At 47.3% G+C, this 26,892-nt stretch overlaps 1 protein-coding gene across 2 annotated transcripts in view; it reads right to left on the reverse strand.

Annotated features, from left to right (window-relative positions):
* Positions 1-20,490, reverse strand: part of HP1BP3 (heterochromatin protein 1 binding protein 3) — a 784,108-nt gene extending 763,618 nt beyond the window's left edge. The window contains exon 1 of one of the 2 annotated variants that reach the window (XM_085608963.1): positions 20,299-20,490. The gene's annotated coding sequence lies outside the window, so the exon portion shown is untranslated. The remainder of the gene's footprint in view (positions 1-20,298) is intronic. The other variant, XM_085608964.1, reaches the window with a different exon arrangement.
* Between the last annotated feature and the right edge of the window lie 6,402 nt (positions 20,491-26,892).

Consider the following 26,892-nt stretch of genomic DNA (forward strand, 5'->3'; position numbering starts at 1 on the left):
TGCTTGACCTTCCGGACGGCCTCCTGCTCATGGGCGGGGACTTTAATTCTGTTGTTTCGGGTGAACTGGATCGTCACCCACCGAGGACCCTCCCCGCTGCCCAGTCATGGCTGGGTGGGATGTTGGAGACCTTCGGCTTGGTGGATAGTTGGAGACTAATGCATCCGACCCAGTGTCAGTTCACCTTTCATTCGGGGGCGCATGGGAGTCTCTCCAGATTAGACTACTTCCTTATGCCCGCGGCGCAGACTGGTCGGATTCGAGAGGTCAGACACCTGGCGCGTGGTATCTCCGACCATTCTCCGCTGTGGCTTCTCTTTGACACCGGGTCGCGGTCCGCAGGGCGGATAGCTCCCATTAACCCCTGGTACCTGCGGGACCCTGTGACTCGTGAAAGCCTGGTTAAGGCCATGGACCAATACTTCAGTGAAAACGAGGGGTCGGTGTCGTCTGCGTTGTCCCTTTGGGAAGCCTTTAAAACTGTGATACGCGGACGCGCCCTCGCCCAGATAGTGGTGGCCAAGAAGGTTAGGAGCGAGGCGGTGGTGCAGCTGGAGACTGACATCTCGGGGCTGGAGTCGGCCTTGGAGGCGAATGTTACTCCGGACGGGCTACATGCCCTTAGCCTGAAACAGTTCGAATATAGGTCCCTGGTCACTGACGCGGCCAAAACTATGTACAGGGAGCAGCAGGGCCGATTGTATGACGCGGGGGACAAGGCGGGAAAGTTGATTGCGTGGCTGGACAAAAAGGAGAGAGTGAATCGTGTGGTCCCCGAGTTGCGTGCTGCGGATGGTGTGTGTGTGACTGAGCCGGATGAGATTGTGGAATGCTTCGCTGACCACCTCCGGGCGGTGTACTCCCCGGTGACTGACAGGGACGAGGATGACTCTCGCCTCCTACTGAGAGATATCGCTTTGCCCGGCCTGTCCGTTGAGGACCGGGAGCGGCTGGACGCCCCCTTATCGTCGGATGAAATAGCGACCGCGATTCGTTCCCTTCGCTCGGGCAAGGCTATGGGTCCTAACGGTCTGCCCATTGAACTATACAAATTGCGTCCTGATAAGCTCGCGCCCTTCCTCAGCCGCATGTTCCGCGACTCTCTTGCGGCGGGTTCCCTTCCGGCCGACCAGCGTTTGGCCACTATAGTCGTTATCCCCAAGGAGGGCAAGCCGCGTGACCGCTGTACTTCTTACCGGCCTATTTCACTGCTCAATGCGGAGCCTAAAATCCTGGCGAAAGTCCTGGCCAATCGATTGTTGAGTGTCGTGTGCGACCTTATTCATCCGGACCAATGCGGCTTTATCCCGCACCGCAACACCGCTCTTAACTTGCGGCGTCTGCACGGTGCCCTTGCCAGGGCGGAGTTCCTCTCCGAACCGGCCGTGCTGGTTTCTTTGGATGCCACGATGGCATTTGACACTATTGAGTGGCCATTTCTCTGGGCCGTCTTGGATAAATTCGGCTTTGGAGAGGGATTTATTGGCTGGGTGAGGCTCCTTTACACGGGACCCATGGCTCAAGTTGTGGTGAATGGGCGGGTCTCTCGGCCCTTTGCCCTTGGCAGGGGCACGAGGCAGGGGTGCCCGTTGTCCCCGTTGCTTTTTGCTCTCGCCCTGGAGCCACTCGCTGCCTGGCTCCGTTGGGAGCCCTCGCTTAGAGGGATCCGGTGGGGCCCGGGCTTCGAAGATCGGGTCTCGCTTTATGCGGACGACATTCTCCTGTATCTCACCTCACCGCGGCAGTCACTCAATGTCCTCTTTGACGTTCTGACCTCCTTTGGGAACAATTCGGGTCTCACGATCAATTGGTCTAAATCCTGCGTTTATCCCATCTCTGGTGGTCTTCCTCTCCTGCCGCCTCGGCTCCCGATTCAAATATCTCTGAGCGGCTTTAAGTACCTGGGGATATACGTTTCGCTGGACCCGGTGGCTCGCTATGAGCAGAATCTCCTGCGTCCACTTCGGCGACTACGGGAGGACACGGCCCGGTGGTGCAGGCTGCCCCTGTCCCCGCTGGGTCGGGCCGCGCTGTTTAAAATGATGTCCCTTCCCAGGTTCCTCTATGCCCTCCAGAACTCCTTCGACGTTATCCCAGTGGCCTACTTTCGGGAGGTGGAGAGCCTGCAGAGGAGACTGGTGTGGAACGGGCGGGCGCGTATTGCTCTTGCCAAGCTCACTCTCCCCTGGTATGACGGGGGCATCGCGCTTCCTGACATTCGCAGGTACTATTGGGCCTCGCAGCTATCTGCCATTAACCACGCCACTTATGCGCCCGGCTTGAATCCGGCGTATGAGATGGACAAGTTCCTGCTTCCCGGCGGGACCTACAACAGGGCACTTTATTCCCGCCTGGCTGGCCGGACCCTTACGGGCCCTACTAAGATTGCTGTGCGGACCTGGAGGGCTGCCACTGCGGCCATGGGCTGGAGTGAGCGATTAACATGTGCTACTCCCTTGTTTGCCTCCGACCGCCTGGGCAGCTTGTGGACCACCAAGGGGTTTGACCAGTGGGACACGATTGGTATCAGCAAAGTGGGAGACCTGTGGCACAAGGGCGCGGTCAAGACTTTCGCGGTGCTCCAGGCCGAATATGAGCTGACCGACAGGGAGTTCTTCCGCTACGCCCAGGTTCGACACGCCCTGCTCTCGGTCTTCGGGGAGGGGACCAAGATCCCTGTTTCTTCGCCCCTCGAGGACCGCATACTTGACGGACATGTCCCTGATAGTACTATTTCTTTAATTTATAAAAAATTGATTAATCACCGGGCGGACCTCCTGGTGCGCCTTTGGGAGGCTTGGACTGGGGATGGGGTCGAACTGGACGACGAAGATTGGCAGTTTGCACTGTCGTCCCCCAAGGAGGTTGCCATTCCGGCTCGTCTCCGGTTGGTACAGCTCAAGATCCTCCACCGGGTGTATGTGACGGGTCCGCGCTTGGTCTCGATGGGATTTTCCGACGACGGGCTCTGTAAGCGAGGCTGTGGGCTCAGCGCCACCTTTCTTCATATCCTTTGGGAGTGCCGCGAGGTGGCGGACTACTGGCGCCGGGTCCACACGGTTATGGGACAGGTCACTGGGGTGGTGCTGCTGCCGGAGGTGCGTCGCTGTGTCCTGAATGTGTGGGAGCCCAATGACTACAGCGCGGCTCAGACTCGGTGGGCGGCCCTAGGGAACATGATTGCCAAGAGGGATATAGCGCAACTTTGGGGCGCTCAACGGCCGCCCACCGTGTCAGTATGGAAGGAGAATATGGACTGGTGTATGTTTAGGGAGAAGACAGTGTATGTGGCCCGTGGCAAGCCGGGGGCATGGGGTAGAATTTGGGGGCAATGGAACGCATATCGCGGAGGCATCTGTACGCCCCCCCTGGTAGACACTGATATCGCCATGTCCCCCTGACCCTTGATGGTTCCTGGCGCTTTTTGTAACAACTACATTTGGACGTTCATCTCCCTTGACCCCCTTCCCCCCCCCCTCCGTCCCCGGCCTCCCGGTACTCCTCTCTTTAGCGGATTGCTCAATTGTCCTGACTGGAGTCTCCCGGGGGGAGCCTGACCCGCACTGGTTTCCCTCATAACTCGCCTTTTGTTTTTATTGTTTTTCCTTTTGTTTTTGTTATTGTTGGACTGACGCTTGCTGTTCTTCGAGAACTATCTTGAGCCACTGCGGGGCAGTGCCCTGGGAACTGATTGTTGCCTTGATATGTGTATATTTCCTTATGTACCTAGCGGCCGGCCCGGGTGGTTGTAGGCCCATACTTGTAACCGAATTATTGTTCAATAAAAACTTTTTCAAAAAAAAAAAAAAAAAAAAAAAAAAAAAGAATTAGCCAGGTCAGCCGTTCATTGGGTTGACAGTCCCGGAAAATATGGTGATGATACAATAGCACACACATTTTTGAACCTCACCCCAGATGAACAGCGTTTAGCTGGGATTTATATGATTCAACAACTTCTTATACTATATAAAAGCCAACATTCAGATCCTGGTCCCTTACCTGATATATTGACTGAATTACTCACGAATAGATGGAAAGGTTCAGGTACTAAGTTAATTAAGGAAATACTAGAATCCAGAAGGCAGTACATTCTTTTTGTATGTCCAGAACATGTTTCATTGCCCATCAAGGAAAGACCGATGTATTACATGGACAGAATCCCTTACGAGAAGTACACCCAATAAAGGGCGAGGACAATCAGTTTAAACGTGTATATGTATATACGCCCATATCGAAAATAGAATTGTTAGAAATGAAGAAAGTGGTACCCAGTCATGATAAAGACCCAGCGGGTTTCCACCGAGAAATTAAAGACATGTTACTCATGGGAGAGTATACCTATCCCGACATTATGACAATATTGAAGGTATTAATGCCTGCTGGCATTTATGAAAAAACTCAAGGAAAAAGAGTGGGAGGTAGGAGACCAAAAGATAGATTGGACAGCATTAGAAAATGAAAATGAAGAAAGGGCCCGAGGTCCAGGTTCGGGGCTTGGGGACAAAACTAAAGCATTACCAGGTTTATTAGTACAGGTGCTGCCACGTTTATTAACTACGAAAAAGGAAGACTGGGGTGCAATTTCAGCCTGTAAACAAAAGCAAGATGAAGACACTAGTGATTTCTATGCCCGATTCGAAAAATGTTTTGGTATAAATAGTGGTATAAAAGCAAGTAGCGAGTCATACCCACATCTGTTTGTGACAAAATTAGTTGAAAATTCTTTGCCCCAAGTGAAGAATAGAGTATTAAAATTCGAGAGTACATGGCAAGGTAATACCCCATCACAAATGTTACAAATGTTACAGTACCATTACAATAGAATTAGAGAGGAACAAGAACACGAACAAAGACGCATGAAAGACACGAAAATGAAAATGCTAGTCTCTCAGACAGTTCCAGCTGAAGGACATAAAAAGGGTACGACACATTCCGGTGATTCAGCAGGACCTATAAAAGGGACATGCAACTATTGTAAACAGCCAGGACATTACATACACGATTGCCCAGTCCTGAAGCGTAATATCGCCACAGGTATTACAAAAGAAAGACCACGGCCACTTAGACAGGTTCAGAATGAACAAGGAGCACCGCAGCATGCACAAGCCATGCCAGCTCCACAACAGTCTATACAGTTTGTGCCAGCCGCACCAGCGCTGCCGGCTGCTGCCACACAAACCACGACACGACAGCTGTACCAGACCGCACAGTATGACTATCCTGATTATCAACGATATGCATGAACTAGCCTAGAGAGGGAAGTTGACTTACCCCTTATCGAGGTCCCTGTAGACCAAGAAGGACCTTATGTACATAGTGAATTATTAGGCCAAGATAGAAAATTTTTACTTGATACAGGGGCAAGTCGAACAACTATAAAACGTAGTGAAGTTCCAGGGGCACCCCTCTCAGGCTCACAGAATATATCCCTTGGTTTTTCAGGAAAACCTATTGTTAATGAAGTATCACAGCCTCTTCCACTTACGATAGGACCCTTGACCAGAACTACAGATTTATTGCTTACTAAATCATGTCCAGAAAACTTGTTAGGTATAAAAACACTGAAAGCTCTAGGAGCTATAATATGTTGTTCTCCGGAAGGAGTAAGATTGTTCTTACGTGATTTCAAAGGTCATTATGTGTCTCGAGACATGGATTCCCGACTGCAGACTTTACCCACACATTTATGGGCACAAGGCCCTACAGATGTTGGTTGCATGAACATTACACCATATCGAGTCACACTAAAGGCAGGAGTGGTACTACCACGAATGCGACAATACAAGTTACCCCCAGATGCTGTAATGGCTTTACTGCAAATCATTGACGAGCTTATTGGCCAAGGAGTGGTTGTGGAGACCGACTCCAATATATGTAATTCACCGATAATTCCGATTCTTAAACGAACTGATCCAAAGGCTTCCCCAGTATATCGATTGGTTATTGATCTGCGCGAATTAAATAAATGTATTGTACCACAATACCCCGTAGTTCCAGACATCTCTTCATTACTGACAGCTATTGATTCCGAAGCAACATTCTTTACTGTAATTGATCTCAAGAATGCCTTTTTCAGCGTCCCAATAGATCCGGAAAGCCAATACTTGTTCGGATTTAGTTTAAATGGACGTAGCTTTAAATTCACACGCGCACCTCAAGGATTTACAGAAAGCCCCAGCATCTATAGCCAAGCACTGAAACGAGAACTTGACAGTATCCACATGCCAGTCAACACTGCTCTGCTTCAATATGTCGATGATCTGCTGATCACCGCCCGAAGCGAACCTGAATGTGAAAAAGCATCACTGACGGTTTTACAATTTCTAGCCGAAGAGGGGCACAAGGTGTCCCCTTCTAAGCTGCAATTCTGTGTCCAGCGAGTTATTTACCTTGGTCACTCGCTGTCCAAGGAGGGAAGGCAGCTTACACCAGATCGTATCCAGCTAATTGCAAATATGCCAATACCCAAGACACAAAAGGAGGTGCGGGCTTTCATAGGCCTCACTTCATATTGTAGGCAGTGGATCCCTCAGTATGCGTTTCTAGCAAAACCACTCATTAAATTAACAACACAGGAGGCAGCCACATCGACTGTCCTCCCTTGGACTCAGGAACACACACTAGCTTTTGAAAGCTTAAAGAAAGCTCTATGCCAAGCACCTGTTTTAGCAACACCATGTTACAGAAAACATTTTACACTCTTTGTTACAGAACGAGAAGGTACTGCCTTGTCAGTACTCACACAGGAACAAGCAGGATCACACAAACCGTGTGCTTATTTTTCTAGTACATTAGATCCCGTAGCTCAGGCTCTGCCTGCGTGCCTGAAATCAGTGGCAGCAACAGCTTTAGCAATCAGACAAAGCGATGCCATAGTGTTAGGACATCCATTGACAGTTCAAGTACCACACGCAGTAGAGGTTCTTGTGAATCGAACGCAAACACAACACTTGACTATAGCACGACTTACAGGGTATGAACTAACATTGTTTCAGCCACATATAGAAATCAGACGTTGTAACACATTGAATCCTGCCACACTTTTACCTGTAAATGGAACAGACCCACTAGCCCATGACTGTATTGATGTTATTACAATCACGACGAAACCCAGACAAGACTTGACAGATGTCCCATTGTCAGACCCAGATCTGACGTTGTATGTAGATGGCTCATGTATGAGAAAAGGTACAGGAGAACTAGTGGCCGCTTACGCAGTCACAACAGACACTGAAATCATTGAAACAAATTGCATAAATACCTTGTCCGCTCAAGCAGCAGAGCTCGTCGCTCTGACACAAGCCTGTATTCAAGCCACAAATAAAAAAGTCAACATATACACTGATTCACGTTATGCATTCGGAGTTGTACATGACTTCGGCGTGCTGTGGCGAGAGAGAGGTTATTTAACTTCTCACGGTGCCCACATTCAGCACGGACCCCTCATTCATGCCTTATTAGATGCAATACATTTACCCATTGCAATATCAATTATGAAATGTAAAGCTCATACGAAAATTACTGATATCATTTCTCAAGGCAATGATCTAGCTGACAGAACAGCTAAACAGACGGCTCAAACTCAAACATCCGACATGACAAAGACAATAGTCCAGACACCAACACATTGCATGATGGTTAAGGATCCCACTCTTGATGTAATTGACATACAGACACATGCTACACCAGACGAAATAAAGAAATGGACTGAGTTAGGAGGGATCCAAACAGATCAAGGATGGATGACGAAGGAAAAATCTGTGTGGTTCCTTCCTGATTCAATGGTCCAAGTCATTATTAACACTGTCCATAGTCCAGCGCATCTAGGAGAGAAAGCTATGCTAGACAGCATTCAACACCTTTGGTTCAACAAACATTTACGAGCAGCAGCGAAACAAAAAGTTCGTACCTGTATGATCTGTTGTCAGTTCAACCCAGGAAAAAGCATTCCCGTAGAGCAGGGTGGATTTCAGCCTCCTGATCACCCTTTTGAAATCCTCCAGATGGATTATATCCAGATGGAACGATGTCGAGGATTCAAATATGTTCTCGTAGTTGTCTGTGCTCTTTCCCGTTGGACAGAGGCATACCCGGTTTCAGATTACACTGCCCCGACTACTGCCAAACAGTTAGTTCGAGAATTCTTCCCACGATACGGTTTACCACGTGCTGTCTACTCAGATAACGGCCAGCCGTTCTCATCCGAACTAATGAAACACGTTTCACTTTTGTTAGGTTATCAGTGGAAATTCCACTGTGTCCGACACCCCGAGGCAGCAGGTCTCGTGGAAAGACATAATCAGACCCTGAAAATTAGATTGTCTAAAATATGCAGGGAGAAAGGTGTCGACTGGGTAGTAGCATTACCAGTTGCACTCTTTTACATGAGAATGGTAGCACACTCTCGAACAGGGCTATCCCCGTATGAGGTGATCTTTGGCAGACCACCAAATATGTGGGGGACGCCTATACCACGTAAAATAACTGATATTGACTGTAATATGCTGACAGATTATTTGGCTTCCTTGATGTCTGCACTACAATCTTGTCGTTCACAGGTAGCTGCAGCTTTTCCTGACAACACTGAAGTGAAACCCCATGACGTAATTCCGGGGGATCTCGTTTTAGTGAGGAACTTTGATCGAAAGACTCAGCTGGATCCTAGGTGGAGGTCGCCACAATTAGTCTTGCTCACCACAAGGACAGCCGTGAAGATCGAAGGCAGAAAAGGCTGGATACATTCAAGTCATATCAAGAAATTTTATGGACTACCATCGGATATAAAAACTACACCTCGTGTGTCTTCACCCATTGACTCAAAACTTCCTTTGGTTGACTCAAGTAGTCACGGACATTATAAACTAAAACTCAGATCTAATCAGTTGGGAAATTTGATTGTTTAAGTCCTCTCCAAGGTGAAGCGGTTGAATTTGTCTCCGACATGTATCCCTTAGATCTGAATAGAGAAAAAACCCGAAAAATGTTGAAACGACATACATATTGTAAATCACTGCGTAGTCATTGCACAGTGACGTTATTAATTTTGTTTTTCTTAAGTCTTTTAATAATTACTGCAAGTATATTGTTGCATATATATTATCCTATTTTTAGACACGTTTATAATGTTACTGCTGAACATTCTTTTAGTGAATTACCCCCGCATGAATTGTCATACAGATTTGCGCTGCGCAATAACACTTTTATTAGTATGTTACATCATTCCCATCAGGTTAGCAATGCTACAAATTGTTGGATATGTGGCCGACTCCCTCCCTATCAGAACTATAAAGGAATTCTACCTCTTTTTCCATACCCGTTCACACACAGCGGCTCCTGTGGAGCATGGTTTAGTTTAATTAATTCCTTAGATTCAAATTCTGCAGTTTATCAAGACAACTGGGTATGGGGAAATCTGAACTTAGTTTTACTTAAGGTCTGCCACCCCAACAAGGAGGGACTTCCCAAAAGAACAGGAACTGATCTAGAAAATGAAGTATATGGATTAGGTAATTTTACGCTTAATCTCCTGATCTTGAATGTCGAATCCGAAGCTAATCCAAGTTTGCCCGCCATGTCAGTATTTCCAGTAAAAGGTGAATTATGTATGAGAAAGAATGGTTCCATACATATGGGCCATAGTAGATGCACCACTGTAATAGAATTCAGTGATCAAGGCAAGTCGACATTTAGAGCTTCCCGCCATTCCTATTTTATATGTGGTCAGACGGCATATGTACGTTTGCCTCTAGATTGGGATGGTACCTGCTACATTGGATTCCTTTTGCCACCTGTTTTTCTAGCTCCTCCTGATTATCACAGAAATACTCATTTAGTACACAATAGAGAAAGGAGAGATCTCCCAATAGTCGACTACACTGAAACAGCATGGGAAAAATACACAGATTTCAATAAAGGTCTCTTTCCCTATATAGGTACCGTTACTAATAGTAAGCTGATACGTAGATTGACTAGAACCCTTGAAGCAGTAGTGAACGAAACTATTTCCGCCTTAGGCAATTTAACAGAAGAGCAGTCTGCTATGCGGATTGTTGTGCTTCAAAATCGTCTTGTCCTTGACGTCATCCTGGCCGATAGGGGCGGAGCTTGTAGGGTCATCGGATCAAGCTGCTGCGTATTCATACCAGAAAATTCGCCATCTGTATATAAAGCTATAACACGCCTTCATAAGATTGTAAGCCAGATACACCAGAATCCAGGCACCTGGACTTGGTCCGGTTGGTTTTGGAGCATGTTATCAGCCTGGGGATGGAGAGTTCTATCCTTCCTAGGTATTGGCCTTCTCATACTATTCAGTTGCTGCTTATGCCTGCAATGTGGACCAGCGATTTGTGGTCTGTGTGCCACATCGTGCATTCCACATCAAGATTTTCATTCAAGATCCCGGAAGAAGAAAGAAGAACAAATGATGCTATATGAACAGATCAATGGATTAATGAAGATTGATATCTCTTGACGGGCAAGTAGGGGACAAGGAGGGAATGTGGAAATATGGATTTTTCTGGTCAGTTATGTCCCCTATCTTGGACCCCAACGGTTCTATGTACATGTTACAAGTACATGTATGTTCCCTCCAGTTCCAGTTATGAAGACGCAAATACATGTGCGTCCACCGTTAACATGTCCTCTTTCAGATCCGCCATGAATGGGCCGGATATTCCATTCCTAAGTACGAAAGGCCACCGCCTTTATATGATTCACTTATGCCATTTTACAGTCCAGGCAAGTAGGCCCTGATTCTGTCATCAAGCTTTTCTTGCTTTCTGTCTCTGAAGCTCCAGTCCGAGCCTGCATCTGTGACCATGAACTTTGTCTCATTCCCTGCGCGGCTCACGATGCCTGACATCAGCTTGCTGCCTGCCAAGAACTGTATTTCACCTTCGGAAATTATCTGCTCCGCTCCCTGCCCAATGCATTCCTGTCTAGTAGCTTAAGTAAACATTCTGTCAGCTACCGAGCAAAGGCCCGGCTTCTCTGTCTTTATACAAGTAATTCATAGCCCTGTTACCATGGAAGATTCCTGCCCTCGCATCTAGTGTAGACACTTAGACGCTTGTACACGCACTAACAGTCAGTATAGTCAGTATAGAATAAGATTCTACTCTAAGAGACCTCTCTTCTGGATAACATAGTTCTTTAAACATAGGATGTTAGATATGATTTGGGATTAGGTTGACTTGACCCTCCAGACTTCTGTCGCCACATGTAGAGCTAAATGTCAAGTCCCCTTCACCCCCTAGTTGCACGTCAATCACACGTCATGCTGCTGTGTGCGCATCTCTGCAAAGTATTTCTGCTGACATTGCGAAATTATTTCATAGGTCCACCCATATGTGACATCACAACCAATGACGTTTTTTTGTTACTCCCAGTTCCACCTACTTTTTGCTACGTATGTATGTCTTATCTACACTATCAATTGTTACGCCTCTCGCATTTACTTCACTGTAATGCCTATTGTATAAAAGTGAATAATTATCAATAATGTATGTACTTCACTTCCTGAGCCTCCGTGGTGATGGAACTTGGAGTCCACGATTTCGAAATCGTCCATTGGAATAAAGCCCATTCTTAACCTCTAATACCACGGATTCTGCCTCTTACTTATTGAGCTATTTTTATTATGTTCTGTATCAAATTAAGTCCCGATAATTAAATTACTTGACTCAGTTATATAAAAAAAACTGTTAGAGTCACTGGGGTTGGCAGATTGTTTTTTCTTAATCCAGTTAATATTGCCAAGATCCCAAAAGCAAAACTGAAAAGGAACCTCCTAACCTGCCTTAATTCAACTAGAGGAAATTTAGAGATGACAAAAAAAAAAAAAAAAAAAAAAGAGTGTCTTAGAACACTCTCTCCTAGTACGCTCCTTAGGCGATGAGCCTTATCTCCCCTTTTATTTCAGTCATACCAAATTGTTGTACCACATTAGATTCAGGTTTGGCATTTTTCATTTTTTTGGTCTCTTATCCCCGCAAAGTTTATTGCAATGCCAAACTGGATCTTTGCCCTTGAGATTCCAAGTCCACTCAGAACACGCTTCATTTCATGTTCTTTTGTCAACTTTAAATTAAGCCAAGGCGTGATTTTATCATCCCTCTCCTAATGTTTTTAAACATCAGGAAGTGTTGGGCAACTTTATATCTCCCGCTTTTAAATGATGAATTTCTATGGAACGAACAGCCGCGTATAGCTTTCAGCAAACTGACTCTGAAATGATATGACGGAGTTATTGCCCTTCCTGACATTAAGAAATATTATTGGGCTGCCCACCTGGCCGCCATCAACCATGGCACCTAAGGAACCCCTTACGATCATGGCTATCGAATGGACAGGTGGCTGCTCCCGGGTGGGAACTATTATAGAACACTATATTCCAAACCCCCTCGACCTGCACTGACTGGCCACACCGGACACTCGATAACCGTCTGGCACACCGCCACCAGATCCTTGGGTTGGGAGGGTAAATTGACATTGGCCACCCCCTTGTGGCAATCCGCGAAGCTGGGACACCTATGGCAGACAAAGGGTTTCGATAAGTGGGATATGATAGGTATCTCCCGCGTCCAGGACATGTGGGAAAAGGGTGACATTAAAACGTTCGCTTCCCAACAGGAGCAACATGACCTAGCCGACTCAGAACACTTTCGCTACAGACAAATACGGCATGCTCTGCGCTCGGCCTTCCCCAGGGCCTCCCCCTCCCCCCCCCCCCGGAGTCTTCTCCACTGTAAAAAAATGTTATTAGATGGGCATCTCCCTGAGAAGTCTATTGCTTTGATTTACAATAAGTTAATACATAATATGGAGGACCCACTCACACAGCTTCGACAAAAATGGATGGCGGACGGTATTGAACTAGACGACGAAGACTGGCAGGAGGCTATCCCCGCAAGACTGCAACTGGTCCAACTTAAAATCCTACACAGAATATACATGACGGGACCTAGACTAGTATGGATGGGAAAGGCGCTCACGGGAGACTGTCGTAGGTGGTGTGGTCAGCTGGGCACGTTCCTACACATCATCCGGGAATGCACGTGTCCAGTCCTACTGAAGGGAGATTCATGGAGTGGTGGGGAATGTCTTGGGAGTCCCCTTGCTCCCAGAGGAGCGTAGGTGTTTGCTCAACATATGGGAGCCCACAGACCTGAACATAAGCCAAACACAATGGGCCACACTTGATTTTATGGTGGCAAAAAGGAACATAGCCCAGGCCTGGGGTGCATCCGCCCCTCCAACGCTGAAAGACTGGAAGACTAACATGGACTGGTGCATATTCCGTGAAAAAAACTGTTTATATGGCCAGAGGTTGCCCTTGGAAGTGGTCACGGATATGGGGGTCCTGGAATCAATACAGAAGCAACATTTGTACCCCGCCATGGCAACTAGCCCCGGATGACATGCTTCTCCTTAATTTGTCCCATTTTGTACACAGTGCTATTTCATTGCTAACTTTGTATGTGCCTGATTAAAGTAATTGCATTATTGTAATGTGCCCTATTTTTATTTTTGTCTCAAGTCGATGACTTAATAAAAAGTTTTTTTTTTTTATGAATTTACTTGTCTAATGATTTAAAGATATATTTCTTAGGCAGTTTGTGTGCGTGACATCCGTTTCAATGATTCATCTCTGGGCCCTATTGCTTACTGGGACAGGGGATTGTTCTGAATTTATTTATACCCTGTCCCTAATTTATGCTGCTACTTTATGCAAATTCACGGATTATTATTATGATATCCGGATTATGAAAGGTCTTCGCTTCGTAACACATTTATTGTCAGTATTACCTTTTTAATTTGTGTTTTAAATGTCTTTTTGATGCATTCTTTTATGGCCGATAGTCAGCCGAATAAAGATATTTTGACTGACAATGAGTGGCTAGTTGTTGGTAAAACTGTACAAAAGTAAGTGAGGCTGCTAACCCAGCCTGTGAAGAAACACACCATTAAATCTACACTTGAAGAAAGAACAATGTCATCATTTTTAAACAACAATTACCTTTAATGTTGTAACTACTTATATGCGTGTGCACAGGACTTGTTGTTAAACATATTGAGTTTGCAGGAGTTAACGTAAAGTTGTTTGTACTTTGTGTTATGAAGTGCAGCGATTTCAACATTATAGAAGAAGGCATTTTGGGCAACATGTAATTATTTTACATGTAGAGGTAAGGGGTGTGAAATTCCTATAGCCTGAAACCCAGAACTTATTGTTTGGGGTCAAAGACAACAAGTTTTCATGTGTATTTTGTGCATGGGACAAGTAGTACTAACCCCCTGCAGCGTGGGAGCTGCCATGCCCTCATCATTATAACAAGCATTGGCAAAAAGCACCAAAAAAAACTGTCTCAAAAAGCACATATTGCTACATTAGTTCCTGGCACTGAACAAAACTACTCTGTGTGCCACTATGCTCCTCGTGAAGGAGCAGAATGCTGTCACTCATAGTGAAGCCAGGAGAGAGAGAGATAGAACTTTAATAAACACAAAAGGTCTTAGCTAACGCCAGACTAATTGGGAGCCCAATTATTGAAGAAATCTCAAAAGTGCACCCATGGTATATGTCCTTGCATTAGTGAAGATTTACAGCATTCGTGAATTCACAGACGTAGGTCAAGAAATCGCAGTCTTAGAAAATTTGTGAATTGTGCATTTTAGAATAAGCAAACAAGCATGTGTAGATAAATCTGTCGAGCGTTTGCAGGTTCACTTTCCCTCCAACCACTTTTTTCCCCAAATCTGGAAGAAGTTTTTTTTATAAACTGTTTTTTATTAACACAAATATGAGCAGCACATGGACAATCAAGAATCAGCGATACAAAGACACATACACGACAAGGCAGTGTTGCAAGAAACATAGTACAGTGTGGCATGGGCACAAATAAGGTTACAGTGAAGGTAGGCATCTTCAGGCTATATACAATTTCGAACATTGTCCTGGAAGAACTTTTACGTCTGCCATTTTCTGGAGTAAATTTCCAACTTTTCTCAGTATGGGAAAAGATTAGAGACGAACTGGTAAAACCCCTCAAAACATGCTAGGTTATAGGCTTGCACAGACTCAAAAGAGCATTCTAATCCTGGAACTATTGCTTGCCACTACCTTCAGACCCAGTATGCAGATCAGCGGAAAGGTGGCAACATAAGGGAATTGCTAGTATTCAAACCATACTATAGTATGAGCCCTCGCATAATCAGAGATGCTATATCAGAGCTATTATATAATGACATTGCTGCCATAAGGTGTTGCTGCACTACATGGCTCTAAAGGGACAAGTGAATTTTGTTACAGCGCGAGTAGATTTATGAGGCAACCTGTCCCATGGACAAGTAGATAGTTCATTAAATTCCACAGCCCTGAGAGGTTCAAGATGTTCGACATATTCCACGTTCACACCTTTGTTTTCTCTCAAAGTAAAGTTATTGCCGCTTTACATACCATGTATACTAAAACACACTATTTGCAAGCACAGTCTAATCTCAAGTGTCTCTTCTGTACAACTTTAACCCAAAGATGGAGCTCGCATGATGCTTATATCATAACTGCACACATCAGAGATTACCAGTTTGGCAGTATAAAATGAAAAACCAGACTTAATTCACAAAGGTGTGCCTCTTACTGATGTTACTGGTGTTTTTTGCATAATTTGCAACGTGCAGTTAGTTACACATACAGCTCAATTACCTCTAGTAATATATCTCCCCAAACTTCAAAGCATTTAAAAGAGCTATCCTTTTCTTTAAATTTTTTATCTATGTGTAACATTTTATTTGTACGAAAACATGTAATGTTCACAATCAATTCAAACTACGTAAACTTCAAACTGAAAAAAACTCCTAACTTGTCTCATCTACTTTTAAACCACGTGGCGGCCCAAAGGAGATCCTCAGAAAATGGAGTGATTACGAAACGTTCAGACTGTAACAATACAAAAGTGTGTGAAACATTATTAGAAAAAGCAACCTGACATTTGTTTATGGAAATCAGCTTGATGCTCACAAAAGACAAAATGTAATTTTTAAATGTTTGTCCACCAAAGCTTATTTATCCGTCAGAGCAATCACAATGTAGAGAACAAGAGTTCTACTAAGTCTTGTGCTGATTTTGTACTGGCATTGCCATATAACCATAAGTTGCCATGGTCTCCTCTTTTTAGGTCGAGGGACCGTCCGGTCTGCCGAAGGCAGAACCGGAAGTCCAGAGATTTAATGATTCTTAGAGTGGCTATTTAGCCCGCCTCTCTTTTTGCTTCTCCTCCATTGGCTGGCTTCCTAAACGGAGGCCAGCCATTGGAGGAGAGAGCCGTCCCTCGAAATAGGCTATGTCTTTTTCAGCTTCGGGGGCGTGTTCCCTGCTCTTCTTTCCACTTTTTAGCCACGCCCCCGAATCTGAAAACCACCGCTGCGTTTCTCAGAGGCATTTTTGCTTCGCCTCGGAGAAAGGCAGTGGTGTGCTTGTTACTATCTGTTCCACCGACTCCTGCGCCCTCCGCACCAATGGCGCCCACTTAGCATTCCACTCGGGGGAGACTCCTTTACGATCGGTGCATTCGGAATGAGGGGATGCCGGTGCGCATTAAGGAGTAATAGCAGCCAGCTTTAGTAAAGTACTTGTCCTAACTTTTTTTATTTTATTTATATAGTGTGAACTCGCCCGAAGGCATTGGAGCGCTTTACATGCGCGCCGGTTACGTTGCGCATTCAGGCACGAGGGGGGGTTAAGTGATTTACCCAGGATCACGAGAGTTAAGGCAACAGCTTGCATCTGTTCCACCGACTCCTGCGCCCTCCGCACCAATGGCGCCCACTTAGCATTCCACTCGGGGGAGACTCCTTTACGATCGGTGCATTCGGAATGAGGGGATGCCGGTGCACATTAAGGAGTAATAGGAGCCAGCTTTAGTAAAGTACTTGTCCTAACTTTTTTATTTATATAGCGTGAACTCGCCTGAAGGTATTGGAGCGCTTTACATGCGCGCCCGTTACGTTGCGCATTCAGGCACGAGGGGGGTTAAGGGATTTAGCCAGGATCACGAGATGCGGACGCGACCCCGAGTGTCAAACTCTGGTTTCCCGCACCAAGGTCGGCAATCTAGCCGCCGGTCCGCATCCGCTCCCCGCTGCTTAAGCCCTTACCCTGCCACTGCTCTCGGCGCCAAGAACCTCCTCGTCTTCGCCTGGGGAGCTGGGGGTCGCTACTGCGCCTTTCTATCTCACTAACTCACTTTCACTGTCTTTCACTACCTCTCTCTATCTCACTACATCACAACACCACTCTGCTTACATCTCACTACTTCACAACATCCCTCTCCCTCACTACATCACTGTTTCACTACCTCACTCTCTCTCACTAAATAACTCTCTACCTCACTACTCCACTCTATCTCACTACCTCACTATCTCACAACTTCTCTCTCTCAAAACATCACTACCTCACTCTCTAGCTCACAACCTCACAACTTCACTCTCTCACTCACTACCTCAATCACTCTCTATCTCACTCTCTCACTCTTTTTATCTCACTAACTCACTTTCACTACCTCTCTCTCTCTATCTCACTACATCACAACATCACTCACTACCTCACTCTCTATTTCAATACCTCACTCTCTCTGCTAATGCAATAGGTATCACATATGCAAAAAAAAAAGCTAATGCCAATAGAAATGACAATGCCATTTATTTAGGGATACAATAATGATAAAAAAAATAATGAGCAATACCAATAGCTCTACCTATAATATTGCCGAGACCATTGCATTGTAAATGCTTGTTTGTTTTTCTTATGCTTCACACGTTGATGGATCCCATGGCAAAAGAGGCTCTTAAAATCTGGTGCAGCAACAAAAATAGATCGAGCACTCTGGTGGGGACAAAGCAAAGATGTTGAATCAACAACAGTTTGGGTGTCACATCAGTAGGTAGAAGAGTACCCCCACAGCTCCATGATATGTTGTATTGCATGTTGTACGCAAATGCGGATTACTGATTGGCAGAATTTGTGGCTGGTTTGTAATGGATGTGGTGATGTGTTCAAGGAGTATGATGACTAAAGACCATTTGGGCACAACAAATGCCATGGCATATGCAGTCAGAGCATTTGGAGTGTATTCCATTCAGTGTGGTTAACTTTGGTGCACTTGTGTTAAAAATATACTTAGTGGTAGAGGAGCGGGGGGCACACTGGTTCCAATCAGTGACAACAAAGTGTGGAGGTAGAACTTTCACTTCTGTTGCAGCTCTGCGAATGCAAATTCACAGATGGTGGAGTCTTCTACAACGTCCAGCGGTGGTTGCGCAGAGGACTCCAATGTCACTGCAGATGTAGTCTGCAACAGCGCTCCATCCAATCAACTAACTACTAGTTTTTGTTGTTCCAGAGAGCATAAATTAACAGGATATGGCCGGACATTAAGTATCCATTAGAGAGAGTCGTCATAATCCGCGACTCCTATCGGGAATAAAACCGTGCACCGTTTCACTCTAGCTACTAAAAGGTAAAGGCATATGTGACTCACGATATCAACCCCGACCTAGATCAGACGATGGTACTGACTCCACGGGAGCACATCACATCATCTTGGTGTTTACTAATCTTCAACTTGAAAACGATGCACCTGCACTTTCAGCCTTATAAACGGGGGGGAGGGGGGGATGGACCTACACAAAAATGCAAAACAACAAACGTCGTAACCCGCAATGCATTTCTTTTTAAGGCGAGAACAAGAAATGCAAAATGGTGGGTGCGTCGGAAATGAACTCACATGCAGTACATGCACTGGTGATTTGATACGGGCTGGACCGCCTAATACCAGAATGAGGAAAATAAACATTACAAAAAAGTGCCAAAACTGATTTGTGTAATAGCCCCACAATGAACAAGAGTCAAGGGTATACACACATTCCAGAATGTCATTTCGTTTTATGATCATGTCTTAAAATACAATTTCGATAAAATGCGAGTGTAGGAGACATGCCGTTCGAAACATTAGAACGGTACCACTTTTAGTCTTTGGACAGAAGGCGCCACAACACAATTTTCTACCACAATTTCATAATGGAGGACGTAGTTAGACACTAACGAGGAAGTGCGGGCGGATTATTGTAGAAAACATTATGGGTAGAGAACATACATGGGAATGTCTGGCTAAGATCCATCCCTTTCTGTGGGCATCAACATGACTCCCAGAAGAATCTGGCGCTCTAAAAGCACCTTTGTCTGGGATAGTTGTATATCCCGCCAGGAAGTTCGTTAGTCATTGTAAATTTGTTATATTGATTTATTTTTTTGTACATTGTAAATTTGTTATATTTTTTTGGTGCATTCCTTGCTTGCTGTGTTTGATATTGTGTTCCTCTTGCCTGCTGTGTTTGATTCTGTGTCCTGCTATTTTTGTACGTTCTATTTTGTAACATTTCTCTCATGTAACGAACTGGTTCTATTGTACAGCGCTCTGACACCTTCGGGTAAAGTCCGCGCTTTTTAAAAATGCATAAATAAATATCCATCCGCAGAGGGCAACTCAGGGCACCTTCTCTACCTGTCACATCAAATAGTCACATAACCAGTAGATACAATTCTGTTTTACTGCTATGACGATGTACAAAAAAAGCCAAAGCTCAGCACGAGGTTTGTATCTGGTGCTGGGTGGAACAAGAAGGGACACCGTGCTGTGCGAATCTGACACTACATTTGGAAACCTGAAGGGCGGCAGTATTTGGGCCCCCATCCCCCACCAGAGCTTTCAACGTCCCAAAGCAAGCTCCTATGGACCTCGTAGCATCTCGGGAGCAGAAGAGGACAATAGCAACAGGGGTAACCCACCAATCAGGGTTAAGCACGGATGAAGGGGGGGGGGGTGGAGGGGGATGAACACAAAGAGGGGAGGAGGGGACACGCAAGCTCCCCGGGTACCAGCCAATTAGCATCATTCGGCATTTTTCCTGCTGGGCACCTCAACCAATCAGATTTATGTACCATCATTACTACCACCAACCAAAGCTATCTTTTATTTTTCGAATGGTGAAAGGAAAAAAAACAATAAAACCGTCGACAGAAAACCCAGCACAGGAATGGCGCATGCGCAAGCTGAAAACAACGTAGCATGGCGCTCAGGGGTTACGTTTTTCTCTCGAGGTAAAGAAGGTACAAAAGGCGGCTCACAAAGCCAACGGCTATCACAAGCCCACTAAAAAAATGGGGTTCTACAGGGCTTTTCCCCTTCTCAATTACCCGCGGAGACTAGAAACGTCGACGCATTTACGTTCTTAACTCACGTTTAATCTTTATTTGGAATACGTCCGTCACTCCGTTCCTGTACACGGCCCACCTCACAATCCTATGGTACGTATTCCTTCTCTCCGTAGTACCTCAGCGCTCTGCACCTCGCTCGCGCCTACAACAAACGGTCACGCCCCCTCAACATTCGCTAGATTGTACCAAGCGCGTGTACACCACACCACGCCCCCTCCGCGCGCGTGCACGTGAGTGGCGCGTTCCCGAATTTGCGTCTCAGCTCCCGCGTGCGCGCTTTCACGCAGTGAGCCAACTGGATTATATGAATTCGAACCTACGCGTCTGTGATTAGGGCGATTAGTTTGAAATCTTGCAAAAATAGTTGTGTGTATATATATATATATATTTTTTTTTTGCCTGACTTTAACGTGGTCGTTTTGCGGGCATGCTCAGTTAGCTGTCAATCCAGTTTAACATGGCTCCAATCGCGCACGTCTATAGAGTTGCATGGTGCTGCCCATGTTTAAGTCACTAACACAGTTACCATATTGGATTTTCATAAATTATTTTCCTCCGAAACGTCCGAGGCATGTTATTTTTGTCCTAGTTTTCAAGAAAAAAATATTTATTTTGATGAATGGATATCTTTTTCGAGATATTGTATAGGTAAACAAAGTGAATGATGTTATAGCAGACCGCAATAAGGTAATTAACCTATCTCGCAACCTTTTCCAAGAAAGATGATGTGTTTTGCAGAGGATCCTTTTGAAATCACTTGAGATGTGCATTTTTTTCTGTTGTGAGAGGTGTAATGATGTTGCTTACTACAGCCCCACAGAAAGAATCACGCATACACGAGGTTGTGGTGTACTGCGTTTATTAGCTTACACAGGCACGCCGGAGCGGAGCTCTATCCTCGTTGAATTCGCCGCTAATACTCGCCGGGAAATGGCCGCCGCCGGACGTCCTGTGACGTCACGCGGCGAGCGTAATAACCGCTAGACCGCTACACCACATCTCCCCCTTTTATAACACAACCCAAACTTACAACCCCGTGGAACATATACAGTCTTACTTGTTGTCCATGCTGAATTCCCCGAACCTTCGGGGCAGTATGATTCTTCTTCCTCGTCGTGTCCACTTACTGGTTTCGCCAGCTTTCGGAGTGGTTATCACGCTCCTTTGGCCTGGTGCCCCTTCACTGCTTTCCACTCCTGCTTCTCCCCACTCATCATTCTCAGTCCCATCTCGGGCGTCCTCTTCCCGAACACTCTTCTCCTCGCCGGTTCCGTGTCCTGTTCCCACCTGGGGACTCCTTTCTACTCCTCCCTGGAGACTCTCCCGATCTGCCACCGGGCTCTTCCTTCCGCTGGGTGTTCCTGTAGGGGTCGACACCCCCTGTGTCTTCTTCCCTTCCGTGGGCATGCATCTCGCCATGCGGTCCTGCGACCATACCTTCCCGTCACTGAGAAGTGCTGACCTTGAGTACGGTTCCAACACTTGGAAAGGGGGTGTGAACTTGCTGTCTCCTTTCTTCTTCCGGATGGGTAGCTTGACTCTCACCCATTCCCCTTTCTCCAGTGCGACTTCTTTTGTGTTGTGCTTCCTGTCATAGTGTTCGGTGTACACTGTCTGTGCTTTCTCCAGGTTCTTGCGCACTACTGCTGGGGACCAATGGCTCTAAACTGTGAGGCGTTTCCAGGCTACGTTGTCTTTTGTGAACGGCTCTCGTCCTCTTAGCACTCGGAACGGACTATACCCCGTTGAAGTGGGGGTTATCCGATAGGCCCACATCAGTCGCTTCAACTCCTTCTCCCAGTTGTTTCCTTGACTGATCGCTGCTTGTACCGACCCCATGATTACTCTGTTGAACCTTTCCGCTGCACCATTCCCGGCAGGGTGGTATATTGGGGTGTGCCGAACTGTGATGCCATTCCTGTCCATGAAGGTTTCCCATTTGCTAGATGTAAACTGCGGGCCGTTGTCGCTCAGGATCCCTTTGGGGATACCTTCCCTTATGAAGACCTCTGTCAAGAAATCCAGGATTGTCTCTGTTTCCGCGTTGTCCGCTACATGGACTTCCGGCCACTTGGAACAGCGATCTACCACTACTGTGATATATTTCTGGATGTCGTTAGTGTCCGTTATGGGTCCCAGGACATCAATGGAGATCTCTTCCCATGGATTCTCCGGGCATGCATATCTGCCCAGGGGTGGCCTCAACATTTTCTGAGTCTTGTCCGCGTTGCTGCATTGCTCACATTCTCTTACGTGGCGTTCTACTGCCATGTCCATCCCCGGCCACCAGTAGTCCTCCTTAGCTCTCCCTTTGGTCTTCACTATACCCAGACGACCCTCATGGGTGATGGCCACTATGCGTTGTCTCAACGATGACGGAGGAACCACCTTGTTGCCGCGTAACAGGAACCATGGCTTGTCTCCTACAGACAGTACTTCCCAATACTGTTTGAGCACTTCTCCTAGCAATCTCTTCTCCGGCCATCCGTTCGTTACGTACGCTTTTATGGCACTCAACTTCTCGTCCTTTCCGTATTCCTCTTCCCATTCTTGGGCACTATTGCTCTTTCATGGTCGCCTGTGAATGCTACCGCATAGTCCTCCCATCCGCCTTCGTCTTGGACTTCCGAGGCCTCCTTGGACACCGCTCTACTCAGGAAGTCTGCCACTTTGTTCTTGTGTCCTGGGAGATATTCCACACCATAGACGTAGTCTAGTAATCTGAGCTTCATCTTCGCGATTCGTGGCGTGGCATGCTCATGTCCGCATGACGTGAGGACCTTCACCAACGGCTTGTGGTCTGTGCGTAGCAGGAACCTTCCGCCCCATATGAATTGCCGGAATCTCTCCATCGCCCACACAGCTGCCAACATTTCCTTTTCGATGACGCTGAATTTGCTCTCGTTCGGGGCTAGCGCTCGTGACGCAAAACTAATCGTGGCTATCGCCCCATCTGCCGTCCTTTGCGTCAGGACTGCCCCCAGTCCGCGGTCACTGGCATCTGTAGTCAACATGGTGGGAGCGTCGGGGTCGTATCCCTGAATGGGCACTGCCTCGCTGATGTTCCTTTTCACTTCCTCGAATTCTTGTTGATGCTCTCCCGTCCATAGGAACGTGGACTTGTTTTTGAGGAGCGATCTCAAATGATGGGTCCTGGAAGCGAAATGGGGAACAAATTTGCTATAAAACTCCGCCATCCCCAGAAAGGTCCGTACATCTTCTTTGTTCAACGGGGTGGGAGCTTCCTTGATTGCTGCGACGTTGGACGCTTTGGGTTCTATGCCGTGCCGGCTTATCTCGTGCCCTAGGTACGTGACTGTGTTCAAGCCGAACTTGCATTTGTCCCATTGGGCAGTGAGCCCGTTCTGCTTCAGCACTGTCAGGACTTCCGCTAACCTCTTGTTATGCTCTGCTCGGGAGGCTCCCATTACCAAGATGTCATCCTGAAAGTATTGGATGCCTGTCTTCTTGTGGAACAACTTGTGCATCAACTTTTGGAAGACTGCAGCTGCCGAGGCGAGACCGAACGGCATCCTTAGGAACTTGTAGCACCCGAACGGCGTGATGAACGACGTCAGGTGGTTGCACGATCGGTGCAGAGCAATCTGGTGGTAGGCGGACGTCAAATCTACGGTGGAGAACCACTGCGCCCCTTGGGTTTTAGCCAGCATCTCGTTGATCCTGGGAAGCGGGAACTTGTCCACCACAATGTTCTTGTTCAGTTCCCTTAGGTCGACACACAGCCTCACCTTCCCGTTGGGTTTCTGTGCCACTACTAAGGGGGCCAACCATTCCGCGTTGTCGATCGCCTCTATCACGCCGTTGTCCTCCAACCTTTGTAGCTCTTCTTGCAGTGCAACCCTTGTACGGAATGGGATGTTGCGCACCTTGTGGGACACCGGCTGGGCTCCCGCTCTGAGTTGAATCTTGTGTGTAAACTTCGCCATGCGGCCAATGGAGTCTTTAAACACCTCCGGGAATTCTTCTTTCCATCGCTGGGCTTCCTGGTCTTGCCCATCGTCGGTCATAAGGACTTGCATGTGCCCTCCTGGGTTCAGCTTTATGCCCAAGGCTCCTTGGTCTCTCCAGCCCAACACCGACGGTCCCTTCTCCGCCACGTACAGCTTCCCCTCACATGTACGTCCTCGGAATTCGAAGGTTAGCGGGCAATACCCCACCATGGGTATCGGTTCCCCCGTGAACGTTACCGGATGAAAGTCAGTGGGCCTCAAGTAGTACGCTGTGCTTGGTGCGAAGTCTTCCTCCCATATCCTCCTTTGTACGATTGTGTATGGCGTACCTGAGTCCGCTACCATGGTGACTCTTATGCCTCCTATCGTCATTTCGCACTTTGGCTTCTTGTCCGCCGTGCTCTCTATACCCAATACATGTTCCTCTACTATCAGGATTTCATCGTCCTCTTCTCTATCTACTTCTTCGTCTTCTTCGCGCGCCCCTTGGGCTACGTACTTCACCTCTTGCCTCTGGAACTTCCTTCTGCACACCTTTTCGTAGTGGCCTATGAGTCCACAATACGAGCATTTGGCGCCAAATGCCGGGCAACTCTTGTCGCTGGCTGCATGGGTGCCACTGCCGCACCTGTAACAGGCCGTCTTGTTCCATTGTCTTTGCCCTTGTGTTCTCGTCGTCCTGGCATTGAATCTTCTGTGGGCCCGTGTGCCTTGTTGCCACGCCGGTTGTTTGCTGTCAGGTGGTTTCTGGTCTTCCACCTTGCATACCACCTGCTCCGGGTGGTTTTCGCGTTTGGCCGCTTCTGCGCACCTCCTGGTTAGTTCTGCTTTCTTCACTAGGGCCACGACGGTTTTCAGTGGCGCGTCTCCATTCGTCCACAGTTTTTCTTGGATGGCGGTGTTCACCGTGTGCATGATGATTTGGTCCCTTATTAGGTCTTCCTGCAGGGTACCGAACTTGCACGTTAGGGCCAGTTTCTGTAGGGCCGCCACGTATTCATCGACGGATTCTCCTTTATTCTGTTTCCGATGGTAGAAGTTATACCTATCTATTGCCGTGCACACCACCGGGCGGTAATGGGCGTCCAGGTCGTTTATTGCATGTTGAAACACGTCGTCGCCTGCTGCCGTCCTATCTTCCTTCACCAGGTCTTGGTACACTCGTTGCCCTGCTGGGCCCAAATGGTGGAGGAGAATCTTCTTCCGCCGCGAGCTCGTGTACGGGGTGTCACCCTCCTCTTCCAGGGCTGCGAGGTAGTTTAGGAAATACCTTTTCCAGTCCTCCCACGGCATTTCGGGCTCCCCTGGTTTTGCCAAGAAAGGCACCGGGTTCGTTAAGGAGCACGTCTGAGAGGTCATCTTCTTCCCCCTGCCGGCGCGTCTTCCTCTCGGTGTGGACGTGCCCAACGTCTCCTCCTCTCCGACGTCGCTGCCCCTCTCTTCTTCCTCCTGACCGGACTCTCCACTCACCGCGGGACTGCCGCTGACTACCTCCAGGGTGCTGGCCAGTCCCCGCCTGGCGGTGTCCTGTACCTTCTTTCCCCTGTTCTGGGTTGCTCCGATTGACTCTGCGGGCCCTTCTCGCCTGTTCTAGGAGCTTGGTGCGCTTAGCACGCTTTCCTTGGCGCCCTCGACGGTTGGCGCGTCCTCCGCTTCTCTGCCGCGCTCCTGCGTTATGCTCGTGGTGGCCTCTGCCGGGTTCCCTCGTTTTCAATGGGGCTCGGGTCCAGGGTGCGTGGGCGTCACCCTTCACCACCTCGTCGCCATTGTAATGATGTTGCTTACTACAGCCCCACAGAAAGAATCACGCGTACACAAGGTTGTGGTGTACTGCGTTTATTAGCTTACACAGGAGCGCCGGAGCGGAGCTCTATCCTCGTTGAATTCGGCGGTAATACTCGCCGGGAAATGGCCGCCGCCGGACGTCCTGTGACGTCACGCGGCGAGCGTAATTACCGCTAGACCGCTACACCACAAGAGGATTATACAGTATAGGGCAACATAGAGGTGTGCTGATGGGGGGCTAAATCAGTGCTTTAAATGGGCCGGTACTCACCGGTACGGAGTACCGGCACTCGTCAATTTTCTCCCCTAGAGTACCGGAACTTCTCCTTGTGTCAAGAGAGTACCGGTACTCCTAGAGGCATGTTGGGGTCAGACTCTGGGGTATGGGAGTTCATGCAGCGCAGGTGCTGCTGAATACATTCAGAGGGAGCGTATCTGTGAGGTGCTCTGACAGTAAATAGTGAGTGTATTCCTGCGCTAGGTTGCTGCTGCTGTCTTACACTCTTAAGTGACAGCGTGTCAGGAGTAAGAAGATGTGGCCTGACGGACAGAGCTCCTCACTTTGGAACGTTTGCGCTGCCAGTTAGCGTGTAAAGGCTGCGGTGCTGGAATACACTCGTCACTGACTGTCAGAGCGCCCAACGCCTTTGGCCAATGTTGTCTCAAGTGTACAGTGCGCAATGTGTACTTGGTTTGCAGTTATATATAGCGCACACTTGGCAGGATGGTATTAAAGCACTTTAAATGAGAAGTGCATGTTCTACACGAAAGCATACTTTATTTTGTTTTTATGGCACAGGGAGTTGAAATCCAATCCTTTTATTCTGGGCAATCTCCCCGTGCCTTAAACACAAAAAAGTA

Source organism: Triturus cristatus, chromosome 1_2, assembly GCF_964204655.1.
Source record: "Triturus cristatus chromosome 1_2, aTriCri1.1, whole genome shotgun sequence".
Classification (NCBI taxonomy): Eukaryota; Metazoa; Chordata; class Amphibia; order Caudata; family Salamandridae; genus Triturus; species Triturus cristatus.